The following is a 25355-nucleotide window of genomic DNA, read 5'->3' as shown; positions in this document are numbered from 1 at the left end:
TCTAAAGTTGCTTCGAAAATAGTAAATTATTCGCTCTTCATGATACAGGAAGCTGACTAAAATCTGAAACAACAAATGCAATCAAATATGCTGAAACTTGAGATTGAAAAACGGTGAGATACAATTTCACTATTTATCGGAACTAATCCAAAAAGAATTTCAAAAATTTTTTTTTTAAATAAAACTGCTACTTTTTTGCTAATGCCAATATATTTACATATACTAGCTTTAAGTAATGATTTCAATAATTTTGATTACAAAAATACGGAATTTCGAAAATATGTTACAATTATATTTCAAGGACGTAGTGAATATTGTACATATTTTTCTTAAGTGTTTTTATAAAATCGTATTATTTTAAACAATAAACCATACACTGTTTTGCTCGCCATAACCCTTAATAACAACTGATTTTGAAAATAATTTTCTCTGCGCTCGCTTTCGTGATAACACATAACGATCGTATATTTTTCTCCTCGCCAATTGTTCTTTTGAAATTTATTTCTTCACTGTTAGCTCGCTGAGACGATGGGTGTGTGTGTGTGTGTACGTGTTCATCTGGTGAGCAATGGGCAGCGAATCGCCATTTGCAATGTTGCATTCGCGCATGCAGAAGTCATTTATCAATTTATGGCGCAACGCCTGACACACTTTAGAGAGCTTATAAATAAATATAGCGAACAATTCGTATCTCGCATGTACCAGATTTGTGTGCGTGCGGAAGGAGTGTGCTTGGAATCTAATCAGCCAGCTGCACTCGTATTGATACTTGGAAAATATATTTACTAACAAAGCTTGTAGATCGCTAAATATGTAAAGGCAGTGATTAATTATGTTGTCGGCTGTGGATGGAGCGCTGCCACGCGCAGACTGTAGTGTTTTCATGGAAACGCAAAAGGAGTTTGTCAAGATTTTTCACGAAATTTGAAAAGAAGTAGGTCAGCCCAAAATTGATTAGCGACCGAGAAAATATTAGGACATACGGAATCAATGATACATTATTTGACACATGGGGTGTTTAGTATTTCATATTTCAGATTATTAAATCATTTTGTGGTTACGAATTAAAAATAAGAATAGCTGGAAAATTAATAATGCTCGTACAAATACACATACATAAATATTAAATATACTGCAAAGAAACATTTTCTCACATCAGCAAATAAAGCACTTTGTGCGTTCTGAACCATGCGCTTTAAAAACTTTTATGCCTTACAACAAAAAAGAAGAGAAATACTAAAGAAAACTTCCAGGCACATGAAAACTTGACCGAATTCAACAGCAGATTTTGGCTTCTGCGAGCTTTCTACAGTGCACTACAAAACCACTAAGAGGCGCCACACAGCAACAGCTACGAAATTACGGAATTTTGTTTACATTCTCGAAGAGCACTTGGGGCCGCGCCATCACGCAGAAGATATTTGGAAGTTATGGAGAAAACAAAGTACAGTGTGGCAAATAACAAAGTCGTAATATTTAAGAAACACATTTTTTAGAATCTAACTAATTAAAAGGGTTAGTAAATGCCAAAAAGAGAGCGAAATTCTACAAAATCGAATTTTTGAAGTGTTTCACTTTCTTAGAAAATAATAACAGCATCTTTTCAGAAGTCAATTTAGGCCAAAACGAAATTATATTACTCACTGAGCTCATTAATTACGATATTTCTTTATTACAAGGGACAGTCAGTCAAAGCTTGGGATTTAATATACTTATTTTTGACCACGCCGACATGATTATCACGGAATTTCGATAAGTCTTACACTAGTTTGTTTGAGAAAGTAAAATTGGAAACTATGTGAAAACAGCCGTGAAAATAGCTCTCGGCACAAATCTCTTTCACTCTTCTTATTTCCCGTAAGTATGTATGTACATATGTATGTATGTACAATATATAGAAGCTATCCATAAGCTTGATTTACTCGTATTTTATATATTATATATGTGCAATTGTAACTTTGTTTGGAAACTGTTTGTCATTGCCCCACTTCAGCTGTCGCCGGTTAGACCCGCAACTAAAGTGACGCGTTCGCTACTTTCCGCGTCTTACGAGTGTCGCTGTAACCAACCGCTGGGCTCTGAAACTGCCTGCTCTGCCAAGCAACTGTCTGTCTTCATTTTGTTATTTTGAAGAAATTATTTTCACACCGCAATGCAGCTAGTCCGCAGAAGCTTTTGTGCATGCATATATACCCTATATGATATATGTACATATGTATATGCTATATAAGAAAGTGAAGAAAACGCTCAACAAGAAAGTTGGTAGTGCAGATTGTACAGAACAAAGTAGAAAAACTTGATAGAGTGGCAAAAAAAGTAGCAAAAAAAACAAAAAAATGGAGCATAGCAAGCGCAGCGTGGTGCGAGTGAGTGAGCGAAGTGAAGTGTCAGCCACAAACAAGAATATGAGAGATGGCGCTCGCGTGTTGCAAGATTATATCATAAACCGAGTGTAATGCCTTATGCGGCCATTGACCATGAACATAGCAGGCCGTCCGCACAGGCGAATGAAAGTGCCTCTAGAAATGAATATGTTTAGGTATAGAAAGGTTTAGTGGTGCCACCACTTACAAGTGCCCAAAGGATGTATAGCTTTGTTCACGTAGCGGTTATTCGTAGCATCGTGTTTTGTCATCAAAATGGGAAAGAAATGTACATATGTACATACATACATAATTATGAGATTACTGATTATCATTCACAGCCATACGTAGTTCTCACTGTGCGAAATTACAACTATTTAAATGTGAGCTTTTAAAGCGCCTTTAACCTCTACCACCTTGCGTATAAAGGTATTTTTGAAAAGCGCAAATAGTTGATAATCTTTTGCTGATTTTTTTGAGAAGAAGGTTACACCCGAGAAGAAATAGAGGTGCCTCAGAAAATAATCATTTGAGCTTACATTTCAGTTTAATGAACTTTTTCACGTCCCGCTCTAAATCTTTTGACTAGCAAATTGCTGTCCCCAGCTACATTTGTTGAACCTTGATATTTTGTACTAAAACATACTTGTAAAGTCCGTTGCAGTTCAAACTTGCGGTACTTTACTTATTAAATAAAACCCTTTCTTCCATCACTAAACAACGAAATTATCAGTCGATGAACCTGCTAGTTAGTTAAAAAGAATGTCGGCAACAGTAGTTGCTCTCGTAGAGAATGCGGGAAGCAACTCGTTCATAAATAGTAGGCTAGAGCCGGCGATTTGCTGTGGCGGGCTATCTACGTACAAGGGAAAACACTATAAGTACACTAAGAGTCATATTACAGCTAAAGCATAGGCGAAGAATGAGATAAGAAAAGAATAATTGAAGGAAAAGTATGAATGTATGTATGCTTATGAAAAGCGCTTATTAAAAGTAAAACATTTTTACCGTTTGCGCTGTGTTGAAAGTGCGATAAAGTCAAATTGCGATAGCCAGACTGACGCCGACAACAGCCAGCTGGCGCTTTGTCGATTGTTTACGCTTTTTCGAATGAAACATTTATGAAAGAATCATAAAAATCGACCGAAATTAAAGAAGTTCGTGGCGCACATGTACAGGCACTTGACTGTGTGTGTGTGTGTGTGTGTGCGGCAGCTGTATGTTTTAAATATTTATTTTTCAACTGTTTACTTTATTAGGTACATACATATATGTGCAGAAGTATGTATGTATTGTATATTGTGTTCAAAACTTTTCGTAACTTTGCGTAAAAAATATACAAAAACTTGAACTTTTGCAATTAGAGTTTGAATGAAATCGCTGTACTTAAATACTGCTGCTATGCTAGGCCAACAAAGAAAAATCAACAGATGTGCTTTGTGAAGTCATCACAACAATTGTATACCATCTGATCAAAAATAACTCGGACTGACAAAAGAATTTCATTTCACGTATTTTAGTATACATTTTTAAGTCTTTTGCTTTTTTCGGTTTTGGCATATTTTCGGAGAGCCTTTCGTTAGATTGTTGGACAGATTCGTTGTCATATTCATAAACTCACAACTCGTCACCAGTAATGATGCGTTTGATGTATGTACATATTTAGGGCTTGGATTTCGTTATCAGCATTTGTTTTGCGACCTTTTTTAGACATTGTTTTTCAAGAAAGATTCAGGTTTTTTGGTTCGAGTCTAGCATTGACACAGTTTATACCCAAAACATTAAACAAATCTCAATATTAAAGTTCAATAAAACACCACGTTATTTGATCTAGCAAAAATTCGGTTTGCGTCGCAGTTTAAATGAATCAATCCGGGTCAAATTTGATCAGATGGTACATATGCTTATTGTAAACTCAATAAAAACTCGTGCACGCATATATTGAACTTTGAGCTTTCGAAATTTCGAGGAAAGCGATTATGTAATTAATAACAAATGTAACACTTTCCATCACGAATAGCCAAAGAATAGAGAAACGAGCGAAGAACTAGCATAAAGAGGGTAAAACGGTAACACTGAAAAAGAAAAGACATGAACTTATTTGTAAAAACTTGGCAACATTGTTGGCATTACTACTGTTACTATTATTGCTAACGGGGCCTGAATGCAAACTACTCCCTGTAATGGCTGCATGTAATTTTCATTTACAATTTTGGGAATATACTATTTTATAGTTCTACTATAAAACAAGAAAAAACTATAAAACCCTTCACACCTACAAAAGGTTCCTTAGAAGAACTTGATTCTGATCGTTCCGTTTGTATGACAGCTATATGCTATAGTGGTCCGGTATCGGCCATTACGACAAATGAGCAGCTTCTTTATGAGAAAAGGTTTATGCTAACTTTTAGATGGATATCTCAAAAACTGAGAGACTAGTTCTTAAACTGACAGACGGATCATGTATGTATATATTTTATAGGGTTTCCGACGTTTCCTTCTGGGTGTTACAAACTTCGTGGCAAACTTAATATTCCTTGTTCAGGGTATAAAAAAGTGATTTCTTGAACCGTCACTACTTCCACCCTTAAAATACGTGAGGTACAAACCAGTCGCCCTAAGGGAATTATTATAAAAAAACTTTCTTTAAAATCCCTATTTTTAGTAGTTGTGGATGCAGTCAGGAAGTCTAGAAAAGACTACATGTACTAAGTGTACAAGTTTATAACATAGCCAAATTCAAAACAACTTACGATCTACTGACCATGAGAAGCTTCAATTAACAATCAGTTTTTTTCCATGAAGAGTTTAGGAGCCTAAACAACAAACGTAAAGCAATGAAAATATTTAAATGATTTGTGCGTGGGATTGATTATGACAAAATTTAGGAGGATTTCCATCAAAGAGTGTTTTTAACATGAAATAAGTGCAATAATTAGCTAATTTACAAAAACAAAAACAGTTTACGAATCAGATGTAAATATTATTCAATTCTGGCGAACAAAATAATTGTGCACTAAATCAGCCGTTCAACAGTTCAAACTCAATTCCCTAATTCAGAAATGTTGAAGAACGCCCCATGTATGTACACCCCCGCTGAGTGAATGAGCCCATTAATCAATCATTGAGCTTCCAACAAAAGCACTGTTATTAATCAATTCGATCGAATATTAGCTCATAAGTGACATGAAAACGGACAAAACCAGGCGAACAATCGTCGAAAATGTTCATTGATATGTTCACATGCATGTGTGTGTGTGTGTGTAAGAGTATTTATGCCATAAACATGTGTGCAATCTGCTCGTGTGCGTTTTTAATTAAAATTGAGTTCCAAGTTCAGCACAAAGCCGCGCGATATTAATGAGAATTGAATGCGCAGCGCATGCAATGGAGAAAACTGGTCGAGAGGAATTCTAGAACCAGGCAATAACAACGACATACTAGATACTAATAAATATTGCGGAAGGAAAAAATAATATGGCAAAGTAATGCAATCGCCACGTCGTTAGACCACAGCAAGCCAAAGTCAAAGCCATAGCAAATACTACGGCAAAAGCAGCAACAATGTGCCATAATCACATACACTTGCAGGGCAGGTCTTTGTATGTGTGTGTGTCATTGTCAACCACACCATTGAACCGCCGACAAAACTACGACGTGCACCAAGCTTGAGGGTTTGTAGCAACTGTTGCATGCACATATTTCTGCAAACTGTACGCCAGTGGCGACTGAATTATTTAGTCTTTTATATTTTGCGACGCAATTGCCACAATTAACAAGTATAAATTGAAATTGCAATTCAACGCCGCATGTGGCAAAATGCGAGGAGCGGTAATTGCGAATGCAACAACAACAATAACAAGAGCTTGGAAACTATTATGAGCCATAAAGATGAGTTCGCAGGAGGCGACACATATCACAAAGACACATTGCATATTAGAGTCACAATCGCGCCACAATGAGAGGGGAAAGCAATGTAAGTACATGTGTAATAAGACAATTTTTAGTTTTGTGAACAGCATTTTTTAGCATTTCCCATGCATTTCAGGGGCAAGCCTAGACGCATGTACCCATGTATGTGTATTTCTTTTATTTATCAACTATTTATTCCAGTACCATTAACATTGGTTGCTGTGAAATCTAAGCTAAGCCATTCATCTGGAAGTTAGCTTACGAAATCGTTCGAAATGTGAAAGAAAAGTCCTGAGATCATTCGCGAGTACACGTTTGACTTGTGGTTGGTAAAACGAAGCAATTTTTCAGGTACTAAATTCTAGATCTGTTTTTTTAATTAGACTTTGGAAATGTTTAAATAAAGAAAAAAAAAAACAAATTATTATAACACTGATCACTGCCAAACGACGATTTTAATCGATAAGTTTATATGGCAGCTATATGTTGTAGGGCTGCAATATCGGTCAATTCTGACAAATGCGCAGCTTCTTCGGAAGGAAAAGGCGTGTAAACATATTCAAATCGATATCAAAAACTGAAGGGCTGTTTTTGTATTCGAAGTTTCTCCGGTAATTAATTAAACTGGGTGCTTCTTTTCACCAAAGTATTAAAAAGTGGCAAAATACATGTTGAGCTACGCGATTGAAGCAGTGAATCAAACCTACTTTTAAGGACCAGGAATCATACCCTTCAGCAATATCTGATTTTTGTGAGTACAACCATTAATATATTTGATATTTTAATTGCTACTCACTGAAGATGGAGTTCCATCTATCGGCTGTGGCAATGCTTGTCTACAGTGGGCTTCCCTCACACCCATGCATATGCATAAATATATTTATATACGAGGCCTGTTCAAAAAATAAGGTGAGTTTTCAAATTTCGCGCGCTACGTATTTTCGAATATCGATTTTTTTTGTTATGTTGGTACACTCGTTTCGAACAAATGTTCACAGTTTCAGCTATATAGCATATATAGTTTGTTTGTGAGAGGCATTAAAGTTAGACGTGTTTTGCCGCTTCGGCGATTTTCTGCTGTTGAAAATGGATCAAAGAAGTTGTATTCAATTTTGTGTGAAACATGGAATTAAATGCCAAAATCACTTGAAATGTTCACAGTGGCATATGGTAAGTGTACTCTGAGTCAAAAAAATGTTTTCAAGTGGTACAAGCTTTTCAAAGAAGGTCGAGAAGATGTGAAAGACGACGCTCGCCCTGGACACCACAAAACATCAACAACCGATAAAAATGTTGAAAAAGTGAAGAAAATTGTTATGGAGAATCGTCGAATCACTGAGAGAGAAGTTGCTAAAAAAGTTGGCATATCGGTTAGCTCATGCCGAGCAATTTTTTTGGGAATTTTGAGCATGAAGCGGGTGGCAGCGATGTTCGTTCCAAAATTGCTGCGGTTTGACCAAAAAACCATCGCATGAGCATCGCTAAGGAATCCAGATTTACTTAAAAGGGTTATAACTAGTGGCGAATCATGGGTATATAGTTATGACATCGAAACCAAAATCCAATTGTCCCAATGAAAGAGCCCAGGAGAGCCAAGGCAAAAAAAATCGCTGAGAGAACTCAAGGGCATATCAAAGCTGCTTCGAGGATTGCACATCTGCTGGCACAAGTGTATTTTATCTGAGGGGACTACTTTGAAGGAAACAAACTAGAAATTAATGAATAAATAAATATTTTTTGAGAAAAATGGAAATTTACCTTATATTTTGAACAGACCTCGTATGTAAGTAAATATAATTGTGTAAAATTGATTACCATACACGTCGTGTACTTAAAAAGTTATATAGCTTGGTGGGATTGTTGGCTTTTGAGAAGAAAAATCGAATAAAAATGCTGTCGAGGTAATCAACAGCAGAAATGAGCGCATTGTGACGATAAAACACAGGAAATCACATAGCAAAACTGGCAACCAAAAATAGTCGTGGCCACACACGCAATACTGTGGAGCGACATATTTTCTGCTTGCTGCGCAGAGCAACGCTAAAGGAAAGCAAAAGAGGAATAGCAAAGAAACCCCATTGATTTGCTGTATGCTTTGTGGCACGTAGTTTTTTCTTCTAGTTTTATAGTAAATTAAAATGCATTATTTTCTAATAAATAACCGCACGAAGTGTTGAAGGCGTAGGCATGTTGCAGTTGGGTGATATACGGAATGTACTGGAGATTACGGAGCGCTTTTGTATTTGGCCATATTTCTTGTGTTGTCGAGAAGTCACTTGCTGTCGACGCTCTCACCATTGTAATTTCTTCACTGCAATGTCTTCATGCGGAAATAAATTTCCCTTTTGCACATTCGTTTGCTTCGTTTCTTCATTGGATCAGTGCTTTCTTTATTTACCTCTACCTTTCACTTTGGTAATTTCTGATTCCTTTGCTTCTTTGCGCGTTTGTTTTGACAAGCAGCTAATCAATAAACCGCAAAACCACATTTATACGCTCATCTAAGCACATACATATGAACATCCATGTATGTTATGGTGTGTTCCTGTTTGTTTTGCCGGTCAACATCAACGAGTTGATGCCTTTGGCGGTTACAAGTGTTGGCTGCCATACTTTGATTACGATTCCGGTTTTCGTTTGGCAGCGGCGACGCCACTGATTGCGAGTGGCAGCTGATAATGTGTACAAGAAAAGAGGCGCGAAACGGAACGTGAGTGGAATGTGAGTGGATGCCGAGGAGTCTAAGAGGTGAAATCAATTCCTTAAATTCACCTTCTGCAAATATATATTTAGAGCACCTATTATAGTCACTAAGCTGGGCCAGGGGGAAGGTCTGGCTTGATTGTGTTAATTTTTGGCACCTGGGTATTGACCCTATTCAACCCAATTCTGACACACGATACTCTGAATTTTAATAATACGCATATATTATATAACAGATTGAAAGTGATATTCGGCATAAATTCCTACATAGGCTCTGAGGATCACATACTCGGTATTTGGGGGCTTGAAAAGTTATGGTCCGATATCGGCCTTATTTGTTTATAAGGCAGCATAAATTGAAGACACTATTTTTGCAAGTTTTATTCCGATGTCTTTCTTGGTGTTTGATTTATGTGCAAAGTGAAAGAATCTTACGGAATTAAAAATTTTTGTGTATAAGAAGTAGGCGTGGTTGAAGTCCGATCTCGCCCGTTTTCAGGTGTAGGAAGATGCTTGAATTAGCTGACCATTCGTCTCGGTTTGGCCAGGACAGTCCGGATTCTAAGTTAAGCGTTTCGGCCGTCCCGGGCTTGGAAATTAACTTGATTAAAAAAAAAAATGATTGAATGGAACCAAATTGTGTTGCTCTCTCATATATGTCGCGATTTTCAGTGAATTATATCTATGACTAAAAAAAAACCGTACCGGGTTTTGGCGGGACAAATATGGACACCTAATGTTAGAAAGACTTGTCCGCCGCCAGTTGGTTTGACTAGCTTTAGTCGTTTGTAAGATATACGATTTATATGTAGGTACAACATTTTTTTTGTCAGTGGCTGACATTAATCAACTACTTACTATTTGATTACACAAAAACTCAAAAACAAAAAAAAACCATATTCATATATTTCTCAACTCTATGCCATTTCAAGATCGGACAACATCTTTCCCGGGTAAAAAAGTTATATTTGTGGCAGGCGTTTGCGCAAACACGACTAACCAAGTTTTATTGTGATTTTACACAGTGTGCAAATTTTCGTTGTAAACATATGGTGTGAAAAGCAACCAAAACGCAGCGAAATGCGGCAAGAGCTTTGCTCGGGCGAATAAAGTGAAATGTTGCGATGCGATGTGAACTGAGTCGAATTGTAGTCGGGGAGTTTGAGGCGGGGGCTGGGCCCGTTGGCGAAATGTGAAATGAAACATTCATAACTCAAATGGCAGCTGCAACAGCCCACCATAACACATATACATACAAACGCTGTGGAGTGTGGCATTTATTTGAATGAAATAACATAAGTATGTGAACTCGTATTTGTGCGAATGTGTGTGTTCATATATATGTAAATATGTGTATGTGCGTATGTGCTTACTCATAGGAAAACACTCAGCAGATTTGTTGTGATTTTCTGTTATTGCTACTTTTCTACTTTTTTGTTAGGCTTGGCCGATTTAAATGCGAATATATGCGGTCAGTGGCTTCTTGACTTTTTCAATGGAAATTTTAAGTTTCCCGCAGACGCAGACTGATCGTTATTTTTAGGCGGAGTGCGCAGCATTGCAATTTCAGCGACTTAAGTATTTATTTATATTTGCCCATATACTACGCAAAAGCCAGCTGTATATGTGTGCGTGCGTGAATTTGTTCAATCGTAATTTCGAAATGCGGTAGGAAACGTGAAAATGGATTTCTCTACATAACATACATACATACGTACGAATTTATAAGCAACTGTGGCGAGTTACTGCGAAAGTGGGCGGCATTTGTGTCTAGCATTTTGCCCGATTGGCTTGGAGCTAAAGTGGTGGGTGAGTGTGTGCCTTCGCGTATAAAGTTTGTTTACCTTTTTTAACAAATGTCTAATGTGACGGTCGTTTTGCCGGCTGTCACTGTCGTTTATGTAAATTGTACATGTCTATTGCATGCGGCCCGGACGGTTGCGCGCTATGCAGTCTACATCTATAACATTTGGAGTATTCGTTGCACCGGTATGGCTGTTCGGTAAGTTTTATTAGCGAAGAAAATTGCAACCTTAGGCAATTCTGTTCAACTGTGCGCCAAGGAAATTGCAAACGAATAAATATAATTTTAATTAGCACGATAGTTTTGGATTTTAAATAAAGTTATGAAAATGGTAATACTATTAGATTTTAAACCCGTTATGCGATAATTATAGAGCGCTACGACTTTAATAGTTGACTTTAAACAAAATAAAAAATTTTAATATGTGGCTAACCACAGACAAAACAAAGTGACACCCTTACTTGATTCTATTGACATTTGTCGGTTAAACCGCTTAAATTTTGCGAGCTTCTCTTTCTTATACCTTTCTATTCTTTACGCATTTTGCATTCATGTTCTCGAAAGGCATTAAATAACCAACAAAGTAGTGCTTCATGAACAATTAAAATGCTCGTTTCAATTTAATTTTTTTGTTGGTTGATTTTTGCAAGCTTAAATTACCAATGAAAGCTAGCTTAAGTGCTCCCAACGGTCGTTTGCCACAGCTGCGGCTGAGTAGCAGTTTCTTAAGTTGTATTCAACTTTATTGGATGATTAAAGGCCATTTCGGTCAGTGAGTGGCTTACGTCATACACATGTGTATTTACTCTGTACTTGTTGTACATACAGATATATGTATAGAAACATACATATATTTGTATAACAGGCGAAATTAAAGAATGTAGTAACACAAGCTGTCAGCTGTTACTAGGTCTTAACACCATACATTTTTGCTATTACAATTTATTCAGCAGTCCTTGAAGTCTCACACACGATAGTACACATAATTCCAAATATGTAACTATTCCTGACATTCATATACTGCCACTTCTGTCTATCTCTTTGACTGGTTACGAATACCCTTCGTCCATTTTGCGTTGCACCCGGCTTTGGTATGCTTCGAATGTCTAGTAGCATTTTTGTTTGTGTTACTATTTAATAATACGTTTTCTTTTTTCAGTAACTTGTCACATGTTGTCAATAAGGAGCATTGGAAAATGACAAAATAAGTATCTTAAATATAAAGGCAGTGACTTTTATAATATTTTTAATACGAGAGGTCTTTAAATATAGTGAAGTAAGATTTTTTACCTAAATCAGGCAATTCCCGGTTAATATTTCTGACATGAAAGGTTTTCTTCGTTTTTCAAAATATATTTACCATAGGATATAGGCATACCCAAGTGTAAAAGCGCCCCAAAATTAAGCGTTACACATCCCGCAGTTGTTCCGGTATTTCTAGTTGCTAAACGTCAAACCATAATTCAATTATATAAGGTTGCGTCGATATGTGAAAACCAATAATTCGTCAAAAGTGTTTATCTCATAATGTCAGAATCAGCTGCTTAGTTTGTTTTAGGATTCTAAAGTTTATTTTACAAACATTTCATCCATTAAGAATGTGTTTTTACGGGATAACTGAATACGAATAGATTATACATGTCCACAAGATACTCATGAGAAAAACATAAAAAAAAATTATTTGGCATTATGATGGCGTCAAACTTAATCAACTGTCAAAGTCGGTAAGGTAATTTACACTCTCAATTTTTATTGACAGGAGAGTTGTGCATCTCTTTATCTCTGATCATATCACCAACACAACTCTAATTGGCCAATGACCAAATATTATTGCCACATATTTTATGATTTTTTTCTAGGATATTACGTACAGGGTTGCATTTATATGGAGCTGTTTTTTAATTATTTTCCCTCTACTCCTTCAACATATGACATTTTTTATGTCTTTCCGAGCTTTTCACCAATCGCATTTATTTGTACATATTTATTGTAAATACATTATACTGACCACTCCATGTTTATGTAAATATTGTTCTTCCACATTTGCGGCTCTACAATTCAACCGTCTTGTTTACTTTCCACATCGAGCCAGTTGGAAATTTGTAGTAAAAATTTATATATAAGTACGTGTGAAACTTTCAATATTTGATATTTACTACTGATTGCGAAGTAAAGTATTGAAATCTATATAAATTTTCGATTAAAGAAATTTTCTGTGCATGTTTAAAAGTCCAATTTACCTAGACACTCTATTGTATGGATAATTCTTAGGAATTCTCTCAATATTGGCACAATACTGTATGCATATTCAATAAGAAAGACTATGGCATTGAAGCCAAGTAAATAAAACTTGTAACTTAATGAGCATTCCTCAAACATTCTCTCGATGCAATACTTGGCGGTGGTACCGGTGGTACCGGTGGGATCGGTAGATGATGGTAGGAGGTTTAGTTCGGATTAAAGTTCCACACTGATATGGGGTTAAGGCTTTCGATGCTCCCACCTAGCACAAAAAAGGGAGCTTTAATTGGGTCCATTTTAGGACTAAATAAACAAACCGCAATATCAATTTTAATAACAATGCGTTTTCCAAAGTTTCCAATTTGTTTAGTTTGATTTCATTAATAGTAATTTACATATCGTGTGTCCTACCGGGCTTCTCCAAGACATTTCGTTTCGAACAGCTGCAGTTTCTGTATCTTTTCGTGTTCACCTCTTTTACTGGCAACATTCTGTGTAAAAGGCGTTTCCCTCTCCGTCATACAGGTTGTAGCTGACTGTGTTGTGCAATCCTTTCGTTGTGCCGTGTTCGTGGAGTGCTGCTCGCTGCACTTCCTTCGGCATTCGTGTCTATTTTGTCACGTTACAAGCTGGTTACATTAATTTTTCTGCTTCCTGCAATTGTTATTCTTATTTATCCACATCGTTGGTACACTCTCTCATGCTGTTTGCTCGCTCCTTGTAGATCATTTGTGTGGTAATTGCCTGCAGCAGCGTCAAAAATGGCTCCGGTTATAACCATAAAAAGCGCATTATGGAAGTGCAAATTGCGACATGATGGTCAACGCAGTGACACCGGTATACACACGTTCGCCAATGGAGATGTTGGAGGATACATGTGTTTGTTGCCGATACGAAGCGCGTGCTGCCACTTAAACTTTTACTGTTTATTTATGTGGACTTTGTTGCAAAACGCATTAGAAATAATGATGAAATGTTCACTAGGTGGTTTTCAATTATAATGCGCTAAATAATTACATCGATCCAATTTGCTGCCAACCACAAAACAGTGATTGCGTTAATGAAGTCAGTCAAAGCAGAGACTGCTTATTATTGAATTAACTATACGCTTGCGAATTGTGTTAAAGACATATGTGGGTTTGGAAAGCCCAGCGAAAACTGTAAAAATTAAATTGTCGTTTCGTAGGTCAGGGTGCTGCTCTTCCCGTTACGGATTGCCAACTTTAGAAAAAATGCAACAAACCTGAGCAGTGATTTACAAAGTATTCCTTATTAATATGGCAACACCTATTTGACCTTAAACCTTCACTACGTGCTCAAGGAGTGCTGTCGAGAGCTCAGTGTAGATTGCCTGTTCAGACTCAGCTACAAACGGGCATTCGCCTGCCTCAACCTACTTGCAGCTTCTACCACACCAACAATGAGACCGTCTTGAGAGCGATGCAGCTGCTGATTATTTTATTTGAATCCACTTTCGTATGTTATATATACATTTATTTAACGAAGAAACTCTTATCGACAGTTGCAAATTGAGTGCGGAGAGCGGGGCACGGCGACATAATATGGCAAGATGTCAGCTTGCTGCTGTAGTTTAAATGGCTTGTCTCTTGTAGAGATACGAATATAACGGGTGATCCAAGCAGAGGTCTGTTTTTTATTAGCCTTTTTATGACAGATCACGCATGAGTCGTTTCAAGCTGTCATGTGGACTTTGTTTAGTTTTGTTTGGCATTTTATCATCGAAAGTCTTACGCCGGAACAACGTTTACAAATTGTTCATACGAAAATTCACGTTCTGTTAAGACGAAGCGAAGCGCGTGACGCTCAACTTATGGTCAACATAATCGGCCTATTGAGCGTACTATTCGCAGCATCATCACCCATCTTAAGAACCAGCGTTCATTATTGGATAATATTCAACCGAATAGACCACGACCAGCACGCAGTGAAGAAAATATAGCGGCCATAGCTGAGAGTATACACGAAGACCGTGGTGAGTCGATTCGGCCCCGTTCGCAGCAACTCGAACTGACGTATGGAACGACTTGGCGCATTTTACGTCGATATCTTAAATTAAAAGCGTGCAGAATACAGCTTGTGCAAGAACTGAAGCCGCTCGATCTTCCCAAGCGACATCGTTTCGCTCTATGGGCTCTTGAAAAGATCAAAGAAGATTCGACGTTTTCGAGCCAAAATTTTGTTCAGCGATGAGGCCCATTTCTGGCTCAATGCTACATACCCATACAAGCAAAATTACCGCATTTCGGACGAAGAGCAACCTGAAGAAATTCAAGAGCTGCCATTTAATCCAGAAAAAAAAAACGGTTTGGTGTGGTTTCTGGGCCGGTGGAATCATCGGTCCATACTTCTTCAATGATGCTGGTGAGAACTTAACCGACAATGGGGACCGTGATTGCGCCATGATAACCGGTTATTTGATGCCAGAAATTAAAGCTCGTGATCTCGGCGACATTTGGTTTCAACACGACGGTGCCACTTTCCACACATCGCATCAATTAATGGAATTATTGAAAGAACACTTCGGTGAGCAGATAATTTCACGCTTTGAGCCGTTCGATTGGCCACCAACATCATGTGATATCACACAAGCCTATGCGGACAATCCCGTTTCGATTCAGGCCTTGGAGCAAAACATCACGCGTGTCATTCGCCAGTTACCAGTCGAAATGCTCGAACGAGTCATAGAAAATTGGACTCAACGGATGGACTATCAAAATAAATTCCAAACCATGTTCTTTCGAATGATAATAAACATTCCCAGTTAAATTTGAATTTTCTGTGTTTTTTTCTTTGAAAAAGTAGAACCACGAAGTGGATTACCCTTTACATACACTGTTTACCACGCCAGTCTTGTGTTTCTTAGTTTGCTTTCAGCATGTCCTTTTTCTCTTTGAACGCAGGCATGGCTTTATATTTAAGTGTCCATGTATGTCCACCTGTCTGCTCTTTGCGTCAGTTACTTTGTACAAGTAACTCAGCGATAATGACGGAAAATTCACAAAAGAGAATAATACTTACTTATTCTCATTTTTTTGTGTGATTTTGCTTTAATGCGATATTTGTTTTATATTTTTATGTATTCATCAGATCGGTTGTGTCACAGCATATGCTACATAAGTTCTAATAGAGATACGTCTTCCCTTTAAATGAAATCTTTTACATTTTTTATCGCTATAGCACATTTTACAGAAGTGGAAAACATTTTCTTGTTGTTCAAATAAATCTTACATGTTGTGTTGGCAAATTTTCGGTTGGTTCTACTTTAATTCTGCAGCACTGTTTATCTCTGCGACTGGACAACAACTGTGAAAGTCAATTTGTATTCGCCACGCACTTTTATTAGTTACTGTTCACTTATACCATCTATAAAATAGACACACTATAGAATTAAGGACCCTCCTTTTGTTTGCCTGAGGTATGCAGTTGAGCACTCAAGTCAAGTTCAAGTGCTTTGCATTTTGAATAGCCCAAATACATGATAATCACATACTTTGCTCGCAGTGAAATACACTCACACATTAACAGGTATTTATACTGAAGTGGCGAAACGACTCCCGACTGGCTAAAGAGAATGCACCTTTCCAAGGACATTCGCTTATATTGTACAAACGGCACTATTTTGTAGTTGCTTTTTGAACACAAACATAAAATGCGCTGCTTGGCACACTCTGCGCCGTATAATTTGAACCGACTGTTTGATGTTGTGGTGAAAGGCACTGACGTTCATTGAAGCCGAGCGCCGAAGTGTCCTTAACTCACCAGATCTTGTCAGCGGCCTTCTAGACACTGCCGTCAACCTTTCGAGTAAAGTGAAATAAAATTGTAAATAACGGTAGCTGACAGGCATTCAGAATGGTAATGGTGCCGCGCGAAGAATTCCAAAAGGATGTGCACTTGTTACACTATATACACACATATACACATAATAAAATACCACAACTCAATACGTAATTGTGTCTAGTTAGGTAGCGGTTGTTTAAGTGGGATATTGCGAGGTAACGACAGGTAGACCTCTGCTAGTAGCAAACTACACTCGCACACAGACGACCCATATGCAGTTGCTACTGGCACAGGGTTTTGAAGTGGTGGTGGCTTTCCGCGCGTATGGGTGTTGTGGCAGCTAACTTAATTTCGCATTGCCATTGCAATTGCAAAATTTTAATTTTATTTTTTCTTGATAGTGCCACGCCTATCGATAGATTGACTTTTGCCTGTTACGGAGCCAAGTAGCGCGGCGCATGGCTTTTAATTAATTCAAATTGATAAACCCACACATTTGCTGACGGCAAAGAGGCGACTGAAAATATTGATACACACTCCACCCATACATATGTAGATATTATGTGAGCAGCTCTTACTTGAAAGGCAAGCTAAAAATCTTCAGAGCTAAAGAGCCAAGAAAAGCAATCAAGTCATTTGCATATAATTTAATTATTTAAAAGGCAATTTTGAAGTTCTCAAAGTTGAAGTGATGGAGGTAAATTAAGCGCCAAGAGACTGACGGTATATGTATACTTATGTCAATCTGTAAGGAAAGCATACACCCTATCGGACTTCGTCAGATATGTCATGTCATATCAGTTCCGGTAATTTGGGTGATATGCGTGTAGCGATAATCTGATGCGCAGATTTATGAAATATGGTTAAAAAAGTACCGATGTTTATCGACAAAGCGTCTTGAGACTGCCACAAATTTGTTCAGGCGGCTAATATTAATTCCAGACTATATGACTACCAAGATGCTTCAATCTTAGTCTAGCGAAAGAAAGTTGAGCAATAGATCTATGTGGCTTATCTCTGATGAGTTCAGGCTGACCGATGCTTCATTGGAAGACCTACTATATCTCCCTAAATACCTATAACACGTTAAATGTCTTTCTCTTCTAGGGCTTAAGTCGCTATCCCTTGAGCAACTAGTAATGTATGATACATATGTATATGTATATATAAATATATAATATATAAAGTGAACTTTTCTTTCTTTTATTATAAAGATGTATACTAGAATCAAGCAAAAAAGTTGGTCAAAAAGCAGGAATAAAGAAAAAAGACCACGGTTAACTATTCTTACAGGGCGAATCCATATCTGCAAATGACTGCAATCACATAAATACATACATTCAAGGCAGACAAGAATACCTCAAACAAACATTTTTAGCAAACTTGATTGAAACTATATATGAAGTGCTTCATCTCGATTAAAAAATTTTGAATTCTGTGGAAGAAGTTTCCACAAAAGTCTGCACCTGAATGTGTGGTCGGTATGTGTGTTTTTACGGCTCAACTTTTGACAACGCCTTAATATATCCCATACCCAGATAATTTCACCTGTCTACTATCGGCCTGTTGTTGTAATAGACCAAAATCTCTTGACTGCACTTGTTCAGATGACGACAAGTCAAGTACACCCACTTTGTCTCCAAAGTTCTTTGTCATTTAAATGCATTATTAATTCTAAGAAATTATGCGCCACTAGTAAAGGTATAAATACATAAACAATGAAAAAGTGTTGACTGACGGAATAACCAAAGCATCATTCAATATTAAGTGGTCTCGGTGACATACGAAAATAAAATAAAGCTTTTTCGACGAATGAAATTTTGCAAAATGTTAAGCGTTTTTAGTGGTATCACTACAAATAGCATAAGGGAGAACTTTACGTAAAAGTGGGTTGGATTTTCAACTCTCAGACGGTTTAATAAGTTGAGATAGCGCCGAAACCGAAAGCAGATTGTTTCGAAAACTCATTTGAAATTTTATGTCACTTTTAGAACAAACTCAACCTCGGAGTACATAGAACTTTTTTGAAGTTTATAATGTTAAAATTATTTTTTTGAGAATAAAATCTGTTTGTTTTAACTTGACTTCGAATAGATGAAAGAACAAAAACTATATTTAATGTTGATAACTAAACATATTGATGATTTTGGAATGTTATTTTTAAAAATGTGAGCTTCTGAAATTAAAAAGTTAACTACTTTTCCGAAAAAAACATTTTGTAATATTATTATGCCGCCGCACATATCGAGTACCTACTGTAAAAACAATTTTTCAAAAATATTATGAACAGTCTCCCTCACTTCCCTTCTTGTTTTCTCTTGCATATATATTTATGTAACTATCACTATTGTCTGGCAACCTTAACTGTCCATTTCGAGTGTTTGTGACTGTCTGCAATAATTTCGTATAATATTTTTTTGCACATAATAATAAAAAAAAGGCATAATAAAAGGTAGCGAAACACAAAAATCAGTTCGAAATTGAAGCAAATGAATTCACTGCACGCCAGACATTACAACGTCTACGACTATATGTAGTCATACAACTACAAGAGCACTAATCCAAACAACTATACGTTACAGCTAGCTACAATTTTTTTCGAGAAAAAAGAAAACAATTATGAACAGGTAAGGAAGGTCTAAGTGCGGGTGTAATCGAACATTTTATACTCTCGCAAGGTGAAGTGATATACGGAATTATCGTATATATTTAATTAAAAGTAGCAAGTATTGCATCCATTATTTACAAACACATGCAAGAAGATATTTTATTATTAGAAAGCGATTCTTTCTAAATTTTATCAAGATTTCTTACATATTTATCGATAGATGCGGTATGAAGTCAACCGAAAGTTCGAAAATATTTATATTAGAGTAGACGTGGTTATTATCTGATTTTACCCATTTTCACAGTGTATGAAAAAAGCTGAAAAGACTTCCTATCAATCAAGTGTGATTGGATAACTGGACGGACAGACAGTAACCCGGATTTCTACTCATCATCCTGATCATTTGTTTATACAAGTACATAGCTCCATATCTATCTCGATTATTTTTAGGTGATACAAACAACCGTTAGGTGATACAAACAACCGTTAGGTGAACAACACTATTATGCTCTGTGCAACATGTTGCGAGAGTATAAAAAAACGCAACTGCCTTCACCAACGGCTGTTGTCGCGTTATTTCAAGTACGAAATACGGCTGAATCATGGTGAATTCTAGGAAATTCATCTCCAGTCGGCAGTATTCAGCCCCAAACGCCGGTACCTTTTCACTACCCTTCTCCTCTTCTGCAGCGCCAGCCTTCACCATGGGCGGTTGCTTCGGCTGTGCGGATGTGTTTGGCTGCTTGTCTGCTGGTGAGTAGTTTGGTTCGCGGACTGGAGTCGGTGCGGCTGGTGCTACACGGCACCGACGCCTGTTGCCCATGCTCTTTTTGCATCATATTACGACTGTTACAAAGAGATTGCTCTCCGTTACCACACTGTTTGCTGTTATGGTTTATTAGTTTTTATTTTATTTTTGTGCTGCTGTAGTTGGGCCCGTTATGGTTTTAGTTTAGCCTTCTGTTGTTGTTGTTCTCAGATTTTCTGTTCATTCATACTGTCTGATCTGTGCTATTTGTCAGCGAGCGATGATGTAGCAAAAGAGTGTATAACATTTCATTGCCAGCTTATTGGGACGGGTTTGAGGCAGTTGCTCTTGAAGAGTTGGTTTGCAAATACTGTTCCAAACACATAAACACTTATGGAGTGATAGTAATGAAAATATGGAAATAGCGTACAGAAAATATCAACAAAACCATACAATTTCATGGCTTTAAGAAGTAGAAGGATTTACTCTTTCTTTCTCCTTAACGCCTTTTATACTCTTCATTAAAAAAACTGTCGCCTATGTTGTTGCGATTGCATGGACCCGTTGATGATGGAATCGGCAGATACTAAGCTAGATAAACTTTCGTTCAACATTTTTGCACTGCGGAATGCTACTCATAAGAAATATTTGGATCTGCGTAAGATTTCAAAAGTTGTCTTTTAAATTGTGTTAATTATACAGATAATTTTCAAAAATTAATGAGAGCCGCGCAAGGTAAGCAAACACTGCTCGGGCGCCAACATAAAACTATGCTCATTTAAATATTGAATACGCGCTCAAATATATGGACATACAAAAGAAAATGTTTACTCAGCAAATACCCTCTGCACAAAAAGCTGATTAAAAGCACACACATACATACAAATTTCGAATTTAAAGCGAGATTTGTCGAAATATTTACCCGTACAGGGAGTGTGATGACACACCATGCTATAGTACTCGAAGGTGGCTGGGAGCAATTACTCCAACCCACAAAGTTTTTGGAAACTTTTCCGACGCTTTTTACATACATACTTTCAACTATTTAAATATTTATTACTGATTACACATTTTTTCTTTCTTATTACAGCGCAATGATGAAATGTTGAAGCTCGCGAAGTGAGCAGCGGGAAAAATTAGGTAAATGTGAAAAGAGAGTATATATACTTATATGTATAATATATGTATGTATGTAACTAGTAACGGTGGTTAACAAAGTATATGCACGTAAGAACACGCTGACGATGAAATGTGGCTTAGTGCAATTGTTGTTGTCGAAAAGTGCAGCCTTTGCTGCAAATAGACGCTGCGATAGTCAACGAACCAGCGGTGTACATACATACATACCATGTGTACGTGTGTTTGCGGTTGGCTTTTGCTGCTTATATGATGAATGATGCCTGGTTTGTTGGTTGCTGGCTCGGAAGCTGCTTTAGTGGTCTAGTGGTGGGAGCGGGGGAGTGGCATCCACGCCGCTGGTTATACGCTGCGCTTTGAGAGTAAACAAATGCAGATAAGTAAGGTAAATGGCGGAAGGCGGGCAAAGCAAGAGCAGACAAAGTGGTAACTGAGTAAGTATAGGCAGTTTCTACCGAAACTTATATCAGTTGGCAGTCAGGAGGGAATATTTGTCTAACGAAACAATAGTTTTACAAAATAAAAATATTATTAATGCAAGAAATAGTATCTAAATATATAGAACTTGAATTATTCGTTAAAAAATTAATGTGCAAAGTAAAGTTATTGAATTGAGACGTTTTTACACAAAACTAAATTATGGAATCTTTAAAGCAATAAATGAAATTTAATTTTTAAGAAAATAATTTTATTCTTCAAATGTTGCGTTAGAAAGCTCAAAAATAGTTTCCATCACGAGGAAAGTTATTTTTAAATTTTTTAACAAAAAATGCATTGACTAAAAAATCACAATTAAAATTAAATATATTTTCTACTGGGAACATTACTGCTTACATTCGTATGTACTCGCATAATGCCTTCTTTTGTACCCGTTATGCCCTTTTGATGCATTATCATCATAGAGTAGAGGTCGAGGTTAAATTTTCATTCAAATGAACTTTTATCACTCGTTTGCATCCATGTGAGGAACTCTAGACTTTGGTTAATTAAGTGACAGTTATAAAGGAAAGGAAGCAGTGGTGCAACTACAAACACACAAATGTATATGTTAAGAAATTAAACTAATCAAAGCACATATGTATGTATACAAAAAGATAAAAATGTAGAAAAATGTATACAAAAGCAAATAGGCATGATTAGGTCACTTTGGCAAGTGAGTAATATCAAAAACATTTTAGGAATGATATGAGTAATTTAGCACCGTAAACCAACACAGATTGCACTAACTTCCTATATATTTCGTATGTATCACATGTAAGCATGTATATTAAAGAAATAAAATAAAAATAAATACATATATGTACATATGTATATAAACTCAATAATGTTTTTACTTTATTTTTTTGTGGCACTCACCAATAATAAAATGAACACAGACACACCGCTTGCCGCTATTCAAATCAGAAATGGAGTGTTATATATATTCCCAATGTTTTACAGCAATATTTATTTATTTGTTATCCAAAAGCGTGAAATTGATTGTTTCTTAAATTTACTCGTTTTTGCTTTTAACTTTTCTTTACATATCCTTGAAAACAAACAATAAATTTCAATATTTTATGTATGTATAAGCAACGCTGCTGCTCTGAAATATGTACATATGTGTAAACAAACATTCACACACACACAGAAAACACACATGCCTTCATACACACATACACAAACGAGCAGACGCGTTTTTGCGGTTTTGGAAACTTGCGAATTCAGTACGGTGCAACGGAAGTAGGCGGATATGCGGGGGTAAATGTCAAAGGACAACAAAGCGACACGCGTTATGATGCACGGAGGGCGTTTACAGGCGTTTTACTACGTGGGCAGACGCGAAGCCACCTCCGGTTAGTGATTCTTACTAATTTTGTTTTCGCGATTACAAAATCGATCTTTTTTGGGAAACGTAAATATTTGTTGAGTTTTCACAATAAAAATTTGTTATTTTACTAATTTTTTTTTATAACTTTGTTTGATGTAAACACCGTAAAATCACTGCACTTAACTTTGGCTGTTCGAAGCCGTTGTATTTTTATTTGCTTTTGCAAACTTTTAATGTTTTTTGTTGTATTTTTTAGATTCGTTGCGAACGTTTACATGCGAACCCACACACGCGCACACATTTCAGCGAAATACTATCCTGTCATCTTGCTCGCGCAAGGACAAATGCTTCGTGGATTGAATTATTTCCAAGCTGTAAACACACTCGCAAGCGTACTTTTGTTTACATACACACTTATGCATGTACATACATACATATGTATGTTATATCAGTTTGTAGATGTGTGTATAGCGTTACACGGTTTCCGATTGTGCCGGGCACTGTTTACAGGGCGTCAGGCGTCGAACGAAACGCCAAACGAAGTAGGGTAAATTAGGAGTTAGCCAACGAAGCTGACAGTAAAGCGGATGACGCAAACGACATAAAGGTGGTGGAAGTAAAAAGAGCAAAAATTGCATTTACGTCTGCACTTGAATTTTTTCTGTGATATTTTTGTGGTCTTCACTGCTTGCTTTGTTGTTGTGTTAGCGAACGCTTTATTTGTTGTATGTATGCACTGCGCTGTTTTAGACACGCAGCCCAGTCAGTCGGAAAAGAAACAAATAAATTCATTGAAAAACACACCACTTTTATTTCAATTACACACAAATTCACATGCACTTTATTTACTGTTACTTTTAATAAATTTTATGCAGTATTGCTAACTGAATTATCACTGAACACAGCAAATTTGCTTCAGCAACGCGCTCGACCATTTTCTACATGACTTTTTCGTGCCTCGTTCATTCACTCACTCGCAGACTACGCAAACGCTGCAGTTAATCGAACTCTAGCAAATGCAAATGGGCAGCCTCTGACTTTGACGTTGGCGTCGCTGCTGTCGCTTGGCAGTCGCTTGCTAGGCGATGCACAGGCGTGCGACAGAGACAACTAGCGCGGATCGGTTGTTGGCATTCAGTGCTAGTTTTTGACATTTGCCGTTTGTTTATTGTGAATGCTGGGGGCTTTCTCAGCTGTTCGCAATGGCTGTGAGTGTGTATGTGTGCTCCAGTCGATGACTATGTTTGTGTGATTCGACAGAGTGCGCAAAAGACGCCGTCGTATCTGTGAGATAAAAATGTGCATTTAGGCATGAGATGCAAGTTGCTGTTTACTGTTTCACGCCCTCAAAGTAATGAATATTTCACAGACTAACTGGGTTTTAATTTTACCTAAAACACACACAAATTAAACAAATCCATTATATTTTGATTTTTGCGACACCAATGCACTGACACTCGCCGGCGTCTTGCTATTCTCACTTCTACGACCGTTATGTTTCTGTTTCTGTTTCAATGCAATGTCCAATTGCCCACTGTGCTGGGGGTATCTATCTGAATAAGTGTGCGAACATTTTGTTCAGTTATTCCTAATGCCGTGCGAGAGAAAGACAACATGTGCATAGCTCATTCAATGTTTTATAAGTTCACCATGGGAAATTGTTAGAAGTGTTTCGAGGGTTTGCGAAATGGTTAATACTAAATAATTTGTGGGTTTACGAAAATGGTTTAAGTTTCTCTCCACAGCTTTAATTTCCTTAAGTTGTGAAGCCACTGGAGAGTGTAGATTGAGCAAGAGAATCTCTGATATTGTGCATTTTGCCGGTTGTGTGGTTGGCTAAGATAGTCAATGCAAATATTATAAACCAGGATAAATTATGAAAACGTAGAATCAGAAGTTAAAAAATCGTTTTCTGCTGAAACATCGAAATAGCAAGGCGAAATACTATTGTAGTTTCACTAGCTAAAATGATCTAGTTTAAGAATGAATTCACCTGATCAATGAATTCACCTGTGCCAATAGGGACGAGGGTGACTGAGAGGGGCATTATTAAATTAACATCGTTATGCTAAATAAAACCTTCAACCTAATGCACAAGTATTGGATTTCATTTTACTATATACTTGAAACACTATTTTGAATTTTTAAATAGGTTAAATTTAAATGCCTTAAAAAATGATTTTCATGGAATTCTTCGAACTTTATCTGTCGTTTGTACGCGATATAAT

At 37.0% G+C, this 25355-nt stretch overlaps 1 protein-coding gene across 5 annotated transcripts in view; it reads right to left on the bottom strand.

Annotated features, from left to right (window-relative positions):
* The window catches only part of LOC106614831 (ankyrin repeat domain-containing protein 50), a 65884-nt gene extending 41265 nt beyond the window's left edge, over positions 1-24619 (bottom strand). For 2 of the 5 annotated variants that reach the window (XM_070106102.1, XM_070106103.1), the window contains exons 1-2: positions 23770-24619; positions 22674-22845 (exon numbers count right to left, since the gene is read on the bottom strand). The gene's annotated coding sequence lies outside the window, so the exon portion shown is untranslated. The remainder of the gene's footprint in view (positions 1-22673; positions 22846-23769) is intronic. The other 3 variants (XM_014230746.3, XM_036357285.2, XM_036357289.2) reach the window with 3 other exon arrangements.
* Between the last annotated feature and the right edge of the window lie 736 nt (positions 24620-25355).

This window comes from Bactrocera oleae, chromosome 2 (assembly GCF_042242935.1).
Source record: "Bactrocera oleae isolate idBacOlea1 chromosome 2, idBacOlea1, whole genome shotgun sequence".
Taxonomy (NCBI): domain Eukaryota; kingdom Metazoa; phylum Arthropoda; class Insecta; order Diptera; family Tephritidae; genus Bactrocera; species Bactrocera oleae.
Note: the sequence above shows the minus strand (reverse complement) of the source record. Positions and strands in the feature narration are given on the sequence as shown.